This window comes from Bidens hawaiensis, unplaced genomic scaffold (genome assembly GCF_021521415.1).
Source record: "Bidens hawaiensis isolate Kalapana, Puna unplaced genomic scaffold, B.hawaiensis_p1.1 tig00021495_1, whole genome shotgun sequence".
Taxonomy (NCBI): domain Eukaryota; kingdom Viridiplantae; phylum Streptophyta; class Magnoliopsida; order Asterales; family Asteraceae; genus Bidens; species Bidens hawaiensis.
The window spans coordinates 1-13,608 of NW_027493332.1; positions in this window are offsets into that span (position 1 = coordinate 1).

The following is a 13,608-nucleotide window of genomic DNA, read 5'->3' on the forward strand; positions in this document are numbered from 1 at the left end:
AACCTATTTGATTCAAACTCTTAACCCCTTTAAGCTTTTATACAATGGTACATGCTAATGTTTTGTGATAAATTATCATGGTAGCTTTCAATTTCAATATCAAAAAAGGCTGGATTTAGAGCTTGTGAGGTGATCTTCATTAATTGGAAATGTGTCATCTGTTCGGAAATGTAATATCGTTTTGTTTCATTTTGTTTTGTATTTGATCCACTTATGTCTTGTAAGTGGTTCCTCTATTTTAGTTTTAATATTTGGCCTTTCAAAAAAAAATGTTGATATGCTAACATATACCGATTAGATAAAGGTAAGTTACATATGTGCTATATTAAGCTTGAAAATTGGATTTAAATAATCTCAACTATTGACAAATAATAGTCTCCACGTTTTTCCAAGGAGCGCGGAAATACTTGATTTTTCCGGCAATAAGCGTTTTTCCAGCGACTAACGACGTTAGGATTATGTTAGTTGCGGATCATTGGGAGCAAATATTTAGAGATAGGAGTATAGAACCGTTAGCATGTACTTTGTTAATTGTGACTTTTATTTACTTATAGTCAATAGTTGAAATTATTTAAATCTAAATTTTCTATTAAAACTTTATGACTAAATTTAAAATTGGGCTTATTGTTGTCCATATAAAACTGGGTAAAATCAAAGAGGCTCCTCAAGTTTTTTATCCAGGCCCCAACATCTTTTTACAAAGCCCAACTTTCAAAGACTTTAAATTGAAGGTGCACAAACCGAGCTTTTTCTAGAACCGGAACTATGCAGGAACCGGTTTTGGATATGGCCGGACTTTTGATCGTGTCTTGACCACTTTTCCGGGATTTTATCGGGTTTTGACCAAGTCCGGGTCCGGGTTTTGACTGGGTAGAGGGGAACTGGTTCTACCGATCCCGATCAGTTTCGGGCACGGTTTTCTAAAGAACTACAACCTAATTCGTACCCATGGGTGCGGGTACACCGGGTCCTGTTCAGGTTGGATCCAGAACCGGGTTTTTTTTATTAACGTTACTTTAATGTCTAAACATGTTGCTATAGTTTTCGGATGATTTTGTAAATACAAATAAGCATTATAATGAATTTATAAATGATTAAATACGATCATAATATCATTCCATGATCAAGTAAAAACGTAAAACGTAACATAAGAGTTGCACATCGTCTTCTCTTTTACGGTTTTACCTCAATTGACGACTCTTTTATTTTTTTCCTTTGATGTCCAGACAATCGGGATCACCCTAACAAATAAATCACCTGTCTGAATAACAGGATGTGGTGACCCAGTCCACCACCTAGGAGTAAACCCTTGCTCAACTTAAAGCAAATTGCTTTTGACAAGACTCGAAATCGTAAAAAAGGTCATGGACTACCATTTGACCAACTGTCATTTTGATAAATTGAAACCTCAAGTTGACAAACTTTGACCAATTTATGTTTAGTATTCTTTGGTAGTTTTGCATTATTATATAATCTTGAAACTTACTTGAGTTCAATTTTGTTATATATTATGTTTATATTTTTAAAACCTAACTCCCAAATTGGGTTTTATTTAAAATCTTTGGAATTTATATAAAGCTAACTGCAAGCATCTTGTATCAAGCACATATAATCACAAGTATGATGAAACATGATAGTTTAAACATCCTAATGTTCATAAGAAAAAGACGGTTGCAACATTAGTATACTCGTTGAAGTTTAGAAGGCGAGGAAGATTTAACTAGTTGGTTTGACCAGGTCCTCCAGAGCTAATTGGACCTCTCCGTGGAGGGCGTCTTGCGATTCTCTGCGCCAACAATATATAATAAAATGTCAAAACAAAAGTTTTGATGTTATATATAGTTAATAGAGGAATGCACAATACGAATCAATTCGATGTAGATATCGGAAATTAATAATCACATCAACAAGTGTACTTGGAACACGTCCGCCACCCTCGAAGAAAATTTGAAATATGGTGTGAGAGTTAATGAGACGGTTTGTGTATGAATGATTTTACGGCATTTTTTAGTTCTATACTTCAAAATTGGTTCTGTACTTTACGAGTATAACAATAAATAACCATCAAGCATTCCATTGTGATTTTACGGCTTTCATGTGAAGTTGTGGGTTCAAATCTTTACACAAGGTAAATGTGAAATTTAGATGTAAAAATTGTCATTCAAACACATTATTTAAAAGAAAAATATAAAGTTAACTTTCAACCGGTATTTTTTTTAAAAGGCAAATTTCTTTTTTCTTTTTTACTTTCAACAAGTTAATTCTTGATGAAACTGATTTTGAAATATTATGTATATCAAATTAATTAGAAAAAAAATTATTATAAATAAAAATTAATAGCTTCATCTTGCCAACACTTGCATTAATATGTAAAACATAATTAATATTTATGTTTTTTTTTTTCATTTTTCTGACAGCTTTATTGTTTATGTTACACTACACCTCAAAACCGGTCCTGTGATCAATAAATATGTAGCGTTTAATGTTTTTCTTGTAACTACAAAGTAATCCGAAGGCTAGGAGTTTTTTTTGAACGATCAGCAAAACGAGAACAACCCCATCCACGCCACGATAACTCCTAGCATTCATTAATTTTGGAATGAAGGCTAGGAGCTATCTTCTTTAATTAATAAAAACATAGTTATTACATCAGAATATAATAATAATTGTTACGAATATACAAATAATTAATACTAAACGCATAAAAATAAAATAAAAACTTATCGTATGAATGCGATAAAGAGTATTTGTTAAGAGCTACTTACGGTTGTAGAAATAGCTCTATCGGTAGGATCCATCACAATTTTCATCTCTCCACCACCGTCACCACCATCATCGTCGCCAGTGTTTCTTTCATTTCCTTCTTGTTTCTCAAACCCTAAACACCTTAAAAAGCTTTTAAACACTTCTTGCAAATACCTACAAGGGTTATCATATACAACTTCAGCACTTTCATCCACCATTTTTTACATATGTTATTGACTTATTGCATATATCTTTGTTGAAGTCAAAGAGAGAGAGAATTGAAAGAAAGTTAGATTTGTTCATAGCATTTATTTAGAAAAAATGATGTTGTGTATAATTTAAAGCTCCATGAGGGTAACACTGTGTAGTATTCAATGCATGGGTTGGTGGAATTTTCTTCTTGGAAAATAACTTTCCAGATTGCAAATATTTAATGAGACAAAACACTATTTAATATTTATATCTCAGGAGAGAATGACATATTATTTAATGGTGTAATTAAATGTTATGTTTATTTATTGATAGGGATAGATCATTACCTAGCTAGTAAAAACTTTGTTAAAAATAAATTGGACTTGTCACTCTTTACCAAATTTATTGAATAAAAATTTTAAAACATGCCATCATGATTTATTGATAAAATCATAATTAAAACTCATTTTGCTGAATTTTGTTGACCAAAATGAATTCAAGATTTTTTTTAACGAAAAACAAAGCTCGGCCACTTGCGCACGTCCATTGGCCAAAGACAACGTACTCACGCCTGCAATCGCAGACAGTGTTGATGACCTAGATCACCACCAATTTCCGACGAAACCTACTGTGATAAAACCGTGGCTCGCACACTATATTTTTAACACGAACAAGACTTGAACTGATGACTTTCCATTAAAAAATGTCACCGTAATACCACTAGAGCAGGTAAATGAGAATTCAAAATTACATAGGTGTATATGATACCAAGGAATTATTTAAAATTATAATTGGGAAAAGAAAACTTTTTCATTCAATCATATGTCTTTATCACACTAGTGTAGTGTGTACTGCTTTTGTTGGCATCATTATGCTAGGAATCAAACCATCGTGCACTCGGGCCTATCATAATAACAACATTTAGCCCAAAGTATGTGCCAATAACAAGCAATGTAATTATAATCTAACAAACTATGGCATATATGTTTGGAATAGATTCCATTTTGAGTGCTAGTTGTATTATACGACCACGTCATCTCATTTCGCATTAGTTTTCTTTTGCTACATGCGATATAATCAAAAGTAAACAATCACTAATAGCGAGGCTAGCACAGTGATAGGTCGGGCCTCAACCACCGCTGACGTCCCATTTTCAAGAAGGCTCAACCTTTTCTTTTTCATTTATTTGTATATATATATATAAAAGAAATTAGCCATATAAAAAAATATGGGTAAACTACGTGGCTTTTAATAGAATAAGCCACGTAGTTCACAAATTCACAATTAATACGTTTAATCTAGAATCAGCACACATATGACATACCCACGTAAGTTAGAATTCATAACGTTTGGGACTATAACTAGGCAGTCTGCGCTCAAAGTCTCGAAATTAGCACCATAGAAGTCATAATTGTCTTCAATCTTTTAGAGAAAATAATTATATATGAGGGCATTTTTAGTACTCGTCCGGTGCACCCAAAATTTCGGAGATGACAGTGATCAATAGCATCTTTAGCATTTCAGCAACACCCGGCACGAACCCGGCCCGTTGTCATCCCTGATTATATGCAACAACAACAATAAGATATAGTTGAAATGTTAAGTGAATTTAAGGGTTGCTTGGTAATCTTAACTGAATTATTAAGATGTCGGACTGATTGATTATGAACTACCATCTAATTCTAAATCATTCAACATGTCTCTTAAACATAACTTTTAAGAGTCTCTAAGAGATTCATTGGTGATAAATCTGTTTTTTAAATAATGTTTCTATATAGATCATATGCAACAAAGATACCAGTAACGAGGATGGAGTAGCCATCTAGTGCATATATACCACAAGAATATGAGTAATTTATCTACGACGAATTTCATGATAAATTTGTTAAAAAAACAAATTTCTAACGATTTTCTGACAATAAATTGCGTAGCAAAAACACCCACAGAAAATGAGTCATTTTCTTACGATGGGTGGTGATAATAATCGTTATATTATAACACAATATCATGTAGAATGTGTATATAGATTTTCTTTAACGAATGTAGAATGTCACGTTGAAATATCTAACACGATTTCTTTTGACATTGTCTTCAATAGTTTTTTAGTAGATCCAAGCAAAATAATGATACATAGAAACAAGAGAGAGAGAGACATATAAAACTAAACCACTTTTCACCCCTTGAATATATATGTATATACGATTTTTTTAACGACGAACATACACCACCTAGAATCAACTTTAAAATCCATCTCATTTTGTAGGACTTGAACACACTACTTTTTCGTATTCGTATGATCAGTGATCATATAAACTATTTATGTTTCAACCAAACACATGATTATATCAACCATATAATTTGACGAACATCACCTTACAAGCTCACACGACCCTTCAACTTATAATCATTTTACATTCATCATACGATCCATATAATATTTTCTCATGTCATACATTACAATAGTACATGTCACTCGATTTAATATATCAAAACCCTAAAGAATACATAAACATGTAGTATATATAAAAAGGTTATATTATCTGGAATATTGTTAAAAGGTTGAAGAACAAGAAAACAAAGTTGTACCTACTCCAAGTGCAGGTGTCAGACAAAACTTGATTGTTGTATTTGGCATTTTACACCGTGCCTTTCGATCCAGACTTTGACGTACCCATGCAAAAACAAGACATTCAATCTGTATAACCTTTTAAATTATGCTTTTTATATTTAGTTTTAACAATTTTTTTCTTATTATATTATACCACGTATGTTTTTAAACTACCAGTCTACCAATAAAGTTCGGTCACCCACGGACATCTATTGACAAAAGGCCAACCACACCCACGATCACTGACGGCTCTAGTGATCTGATTTGTCATCAAATCCAGGAAAAACCCACCATCTGAAGGCCATTATGGTAAAACCTTTTGCTTGCACAGTTTCTAATAAATATAAGTTTCGGTTAAAGTTGTTTTCCGATCTTAGAAAAGCTTTAAGATTTGATCTTTCACTATTTTTTAAAGGTTAAGCTCTTGAGAAATAAGACGAATCAATAATACCTTGCATTACTTTTTCAAGTATATGTCTACTTTTTATAATACCCGTACCGGTAATTGTATCAAGATCAATAGTGATTAGAAAAAGAAAATCCAAGCAATACAAAAATGGATACATACGGAAATATTGGTACCGTACAAATAAATTCGGTACAATATTCGGCACCAGTTTTGTTATGATTCGGTATCAGTATTGATAAGATACCGGATTCATCCATAGCTTTTAGTATGAAGATAAAAAGTTTAGTTTTATTAGTTTATTAAACAGATACTATTTATCATTGTTATGGTTATTATTTTAGATGGTGCTATAATGTTTAGGGTAAATTACATTTTAAGTTAATTGCGATATATTAAATACTATGAACTAAAACTTTTAAGGTTATTAAATTTTTTGAATGACGATCATGCGCTCCCAAAATCTACTCCTAAAATCTATTTAACACATTGTTTATGGATGGCAACTGCACCTGAACCTAAACCCGATGGGCAACCCTCAAAAATATCGGATGGATAATGGGGTGGGAATTCGGGTATGAAACCAATTGGATTGGTTTTAAAACTTTTGTGAGCAAAAAATGGAGTATGAGATTACGTGATACCCGAAAAAATTAGCCACTTGGCCTAACTGTATGATTAGAAGTTTTGGATTTTAGATTGTTATTAGTGATTTTTTTCGGTTGTAATTAAATTGTTTACTTAACCATATTTCCTAAGTGTTGCTAAGCATATCCCCTGCATACTATTTTTACTGATCGTACTCCTTCCTAAACTTATCAAATTAGTTATCATTTCCCTTAACATTATTTACATACATATTAATTAGTCTCCCAACCATTTTTTCCACTTAATATATAAAATTAAATACTATTAAGTTTTTATTATTGTTAATATTGCATATATTATTAATATGTATTATTAGTATTAATATTACTATTAGTCCTCCTCTCTCACACACATATATAGTTTTATATATATAATAATGCATCGACACCGATATTTATAAATATTATTATTTTGATAAAAAACAATAAGCACACAAAAAAATAATAAAAAGAAAAACTTTTTAGTTTTTTCAATTAATATTATAAAATGGGATCATAATGTGAAGGAAAAAAAAGTTAGAGGAGAGTAATATTTCAAATAAAATTATTAAATAGATTGAAAGTTTAGAGTAGGAGATTATTAGATTAATATTCATGACTAGTAAATGAGTAAGCTTAACCCATTAATAAACTATGAATCATGCAAAATATTAACATTCAAGATTATTAGATTAATATTCATTAACTAAAATATATTAAATATTAAAACACTCAAGATTAATATTTATTAATTCAAACATTTGAATTAATCTCCAGCATATATATCGTGCCTAACTTCCGGATAATACTTTTAGAAGTTTAATTGTTTTTCTCTATTTTAGTTTAGCTTAATTAATTAATTATTGTAATTTAATAATTAATTAAATATAATAAAAAATCCAAAAACAACCTTTTCCAAATTATTAATTTATTTAGCTTTTGGTTCTAGTTTTGTTTGTTCAATAGTGTCACTATTTGATACTCCTCGACTTTCCATAGCTATACAACACCCGATAGGTACGCTTGCCTGGGTAATGGTCTGGTTTAAAGTTATCTAGGTTTTATTACTAGGTGTGCTTGGCTATTAATTGCTTAATTTTTATAGACAGCTTTTTTCACATCAAGTTTTTGACGTTGTTGACGGAGACACTTGACAATAGGGAAATTAGCTTCTATTTGCTTTATATTTGTTTTAGTTGTAGTTTTAGTTTAATTAATTAGTTTATTTTAATATATAATTGATAAAAACCAAACCAGACAATTTAAAAGTTTTACGGAATCGTAAAAGTAGACAATTTAAAATAGTAAACCATGTGCTCAAACACGCACAACCCATCAAATTAATGAGACTCCAAACATATGCATGCAACCCGCTCCTTAGCAAACCTAGCAACCTGAGCAAGTATAAATACTCAACGACTGCTAAGTGGTAGCCGTCGGCATGATTTTTCAGGGGAACGCCCAAGCCAAACTCTGAAGCCAGCGTGGGCTCAGTTAAGACAACTTAGTATGGTCAGATTGGGGCAGCGGGACTCTTCAAATTGATGAGGGCAATGCCTGAACACAACAAAGAAAGTTGTTATTCAAAAATAAAATTAAAAATAATAATAATTGCAACTTTTAAATCTTAGATACGTAACTGTGTGCACAAGAAAAGGAGAGTAGTTGTAGTTGTAGATAAGACCTAAAGTCAAAATACGTGACTCGGCCCCCAAATATAAAACCGAATCTCAGGAACACAAGTGACGCTAACGAGGAAGAGAGCAAAGTCGGTGATTTTTTACGAGGTAATTCCTGTTCTTACTTCAAAATGTTACGTGTTCGGATTTAGTTTTGTTTAGTATCATTTAATTAGTAGTTATGATGTTTTATAATCACTAACATAATTATAATTTGAAAATCTGACCATGGAGGATAACGAAGAAGAAAAGGCTTTAGTTTTATGCATATTATTATTGTGTAAGGTTTTCTTATTTTTCTCTTTGTCTAGGAACCTAAACCAGAAATTATTATGAGTGCACCATCACTTTCCAAGGCCGCCAGGCTACAGTAAGTCCGGTTTTTCTCTTATTTATTTGCATCTCATTTTGACTGACTTATATAAGTTGTTTTAATGAGTTAGTTATTCCATCCTAACTCATCAAAAAAACTCTTTTTTTTCTTCTTTAAAAAGTTAAAAAAGTCATATTACCCAAACATCCTTTTAACTTATATCAGGAGTTCCAAACAAGTGTTGGTAATAATAGCTAGTGGCATTACGTGATACTTATGTTTCGCACCATCTTCATTTGTTGTTTTGTGGGGGCCTGAGTTCACTTCGAGTTTCGATACAAAAATCAATCTGCTTTCGAACAAAACAAAGTCTTTGCGATCATCGGCTATGCTGCAATCTATGCCATTGTAGACGTGTTTGCGATTTTGTTGGTGTTCCACTCTCGATCATTGGGGAATATCACTTACACCGTTTTGAAGTTTTTTGGTAGCTTCTCGGCGTTTCTTGCTCCTTTCTCGCTTCTGATGGTGCTAGTTCTTCCCCCCGAGCTCAACTGGATCGGGTACATGGTTGCGTGTGTAATGTTTGGGCTCATCATTACATGTTTCTATCTCGATGATCAACTACATGTTAAGAGACCATCTACTTTCCATGATCGGCAATTGTGTATATATGGAGCTTGAGTTGTTTCGTGATTTTCCCTAGACCCCTACCAGCTTGGACTTGGAATACCATGATATATGTTTTCCTTTGCATGGAAAATACATATCACCTTATCACCTACTTGATGTTCATCAACCAAAAAACAAGAAAACCGCTCATTCGACAAGATCGTAACACCTATCAGCATCCTCTCTATACGTATTTGATGCCATTTGGAAGCTCATCACCTTGATCCATGCGTACTGTTCTCGTTTAATTGACTTGTGCTATTGTTTTAAATGGACTCTTGCTCTTGAATTTAGATTCCTTACAAGGTTTGTGTGTTTGATAAGTGTGCATGCTTTTAATGTTAACGTTGATCTTCCTAGCTAGATCAGATGTAGGTGTTGTGATTTAATGAAACATGTTTGTGTTTCAAATCATAGGAAAACTAGCCACGGCACCTTTTTTTTTATCTAATAGTGTGGAGCGCCAACTTTAGGTGATATGGCCGTGGGTTAATTCTCACTATATATGATCTAAAGAGATAATATTTCTAACACAATAGAAATTCAATTACATAAAGTTTTATTTGGAAAAAAAAACCCAAACATTTTACTAAGACATTTTTAACAATTCTCTAGAGCTAGGATACTAGAATCATGAAGATGCTAAACCAATGATGAAAATAAGCACAGCCAAAAAACAAAGACCAAACAATGCCTCATAAGTGTAGAGACCAGGAAAGAAAAGAGCCGCAAATGCAACTCCTAGTGCAACAAAGGCCGTGAGATGGCAGATGCCAAGTAACGACCGAACGCCCCAGTGCCTGTGGTGGTGTCTAGCGACATTGTCGTATATGTAATACAATATCAGCCAGGAAGCCGCAGATAACGCCACTAAAATGGCAGCAAAATGCATGACACCCTCATAATCATCGGCAAGCGGGTCCTCCTTCAAACACTCCTCTGGAATGTTCTCAACCATGTACGCAAGGCTCACACACGTAGCCCCCCACGCCATAAGCAAAAACTCGTTACGTTCCTTGAAATGAGTAGCACGCGGAACATCCCTGCAATGGTATCACATGTTAACTTTGTAAATGAATTATATAACTTTATAAATCTATTAAATAAAACTAACAAAATGAAAATTACAATTATAATACTTGCAACTAAAACACAATATTTTTATAAAGACGCACAGCCCGGTTTCACACATAATGCGACATCCAACGCGTAACCGATAGGCGCTTAACGCAACACCGGAAGCGTAACATGTCTCAGAGCTCACATAACCCGACACCAAACACCTAACGCGCGGCAGTACACACGCATCTATCGTGAGCGCAACATCGTCTGTAACGTGATATCAAACGTGTAACTGGTGTCGTGCGTAACCCGACCTCGGTATGGCAAAACGCACGTAACGTATCACCAGACACATAACATGACATCAATAGCATAAGCAATATTGATATGTGCGTGACGCTATCCCCGATCGGTTATCGGTCCCTAGGTAAAATATCAGTAGAATATCAGTACCACCGATATTCGACCGATATATCATCGGCATTCCCGATATCATTGGTTTAAGTTTTAATTATCAATTTTTAGTGTTCTATGTTAGTGTTTTATGTCTTAAATCAGTTCTTACTTGCTACGATTTGCAAAAAGTTAATCTGTTAATAGGAGGAGAGTATATTGAATTATTAGTGTTAAATTGCTATATAATATGAATTTTACATAATATTAAAATTATCGATATCACATCGATATCTCATCGCGATAACCGATGTCTTAGATATCGGTTCTTGACCGATATCCGATATTTTTCCGCATTAACTGCTTAGGCGACATCAGACATGTAACATGTGTTAATACAAGCAAAACCTAGACCGGTGTTGGAACGCGCCATGAGGCACGCAACGTGACAGTATACGCATAATTTTTTATTAAATTGCTTCTTTCATGATCTTTGTGCAATTATTTTAAATTTGCCCGTTTCAACCGCACCTGCTTCAACCCAAACCAGTTCAAAACCAAACCTACTTGACCCGTTTGCCAGTTCTAAATAAAGTTTATAACACAAACCAGGCCATCTGATGGATTGAGTCAACGGGGCGCTCAGAAATGTTTTGATTTGACATGTTCCCTGCGACAAAAAGAAAAAAAAAGGTTAAAGCTAAACATCCAATAAGGCTTTATGTAAACGTTTTGCGCGCATGTGTTTTTATATAGAATTAAAATAACCAAAAGCGGACTTAATCGTTCTTATTAAATAAAAAAACGTTACAAAATCCTTTTAAAATAAAAAATATTTAAACGAGTGTTTTATAAATTTTTAAGAACAGAAGAAATGGCATGTCTAAAACATGCAAAATAAAAACTAATTTTTCTATTCTTAGGCTTAAGGTCCATGGTTATAGTTTTAATGTATAAAATTTGGGTCTGCAAATGAACTGATCGAACATGAACGAGAACATTATTGTATTCGTTAATTTAACTTTTACCGTGCACAACAATTTTAGTTTTTGTTCATGTCCGTTCACTAAAAAAATGAGCATGTTTGTGTTCGTTTAAAACCTAAATAGAGCGAAGGTTGACAAATATAAACAAACTTAAGCATGCATAATTGAACAGGCATAAAAGATGAACACACACATACGAATAGAAGCTAGTATTTAATAAATAGAGCGAAAATATACAAAAATATATGAACGAACATAAACAAATTAACAGTAAACACTCGAGGAGCTGCATCAGTGATACACAATATAGAGTATGAACAAACATGAAAAAAAGACGCTAAAGTCAATCGTCTAACTCCCTAAAGTTCTGCAAGAATGACAAACCAGCCCTAAATATATAATATTTTAAAAATGATTTAGAAGAAGCAACAAACAGCAGCAATACATAATAATATAAATCGAAACAAGAGCGTAGGAAGCACAGATTGAAGTATGCAATGCACGCACTAAACCGAAACAAATCCAACACAAACAATAAGTAAAGAAGAAGGCATGATAACTGTAGATTGGCTTATTTAAACTATACACAAACACTAAATCCAAGTGTAAATAACTATAATAATAATAATAATAATAATAATAATAATAATAATGTCATAACCCTAACCACTGCTGATTTATTATTAATATAATAATACAGAAAACAAAACGAGTGTAATCGAAGCATCGAACAAACCCTAGATAGATTCAATCGCTGATTCTCAGCGTTTCTTGCTCCTTTCTCGCTTCTGATGGTGATAGTTCTTCCCCCGAGCTCAACTGGATCGGGTACATGGTTGCGTGTGTAATGCTTGGGCTCATCGTTACATGTTTCTATCTCGATGATCAACTACATGATAAGAGACCATCTACTTTCATGATTGGGCAATTGTTTCTATATGGTACTTGAGTTGTTGGGTGACTGTCTTCCCAAGAAGCCTACCAGCTTGGTCTTGGAATACGGTGATATATGTTTTCCTTTGCATGGACAATGCATATCACCTTATTACCTACAGTAGGTAACCTACTTGATGTTCATCAACCAAATAACAAGAAAACCGCTCATCCAACAAGATCGTAACACCTATGATCATCCTCTCTTTACGTATTTGATGCCATTTGGAAGCTCATCACCTTGATCCATGCATACTGTTTTCGTGTTGGGTCTCGTTTTGTATTATATGAGTCTTTTGTATTGTACATGTTTTGGACTTGTCTTTGTATTTTGATGTATTGCGCACAAGACCATTTGTACATAAAGCCCACTGGGCTAAGTTTTAATAGAACTTGTCTCATGCCATGCTTCCCTATAAATAGGAAGCATGTGCATGAGATATCTAAGCTTTTGTCAAAATAAATAATAAAAGATAAATAAAAATATTTTTTTTGAAAATATAGCACCTAAACTTCCAAAAAGTCAAAAAGACTTTAGTCTAAAAACCTATAAATCGGCCTAGATCTGAGTTTTTAAGTCGAATCCGAACCAGAAACAAAAACTTAAAACACCAAAAACGTAGATTTGATGATTCTCGTGCATTTCTAAGGCGTAAGGAACTCCAATTAAAAGAAGTGAGTAACACGAAAAACAACCTCAAATCTAACCAAAACTAAGATCAAAATCCGAAAAGTTAGACCCGAAAACCACAAAAAGTCGAGCCGAAAGCTCTCATACCAGTTGTAGGTCCTCTAGATGGATCTCACAACTTTACTCGGATTAATTCGTATTGTTGGTTAGCGGAAATCACCAACAACACTCGGATCTTAGATCTTAGTTTTGATATTATAAAAGAGAGAAATTGGGAGAGGTTGGAGAGAAAATGTTTTATTTCCAAGAGTGTTGTGTATTAGAGTTGTTTAGAGAAATGGGTAAAGTGACCCTTTTATAGG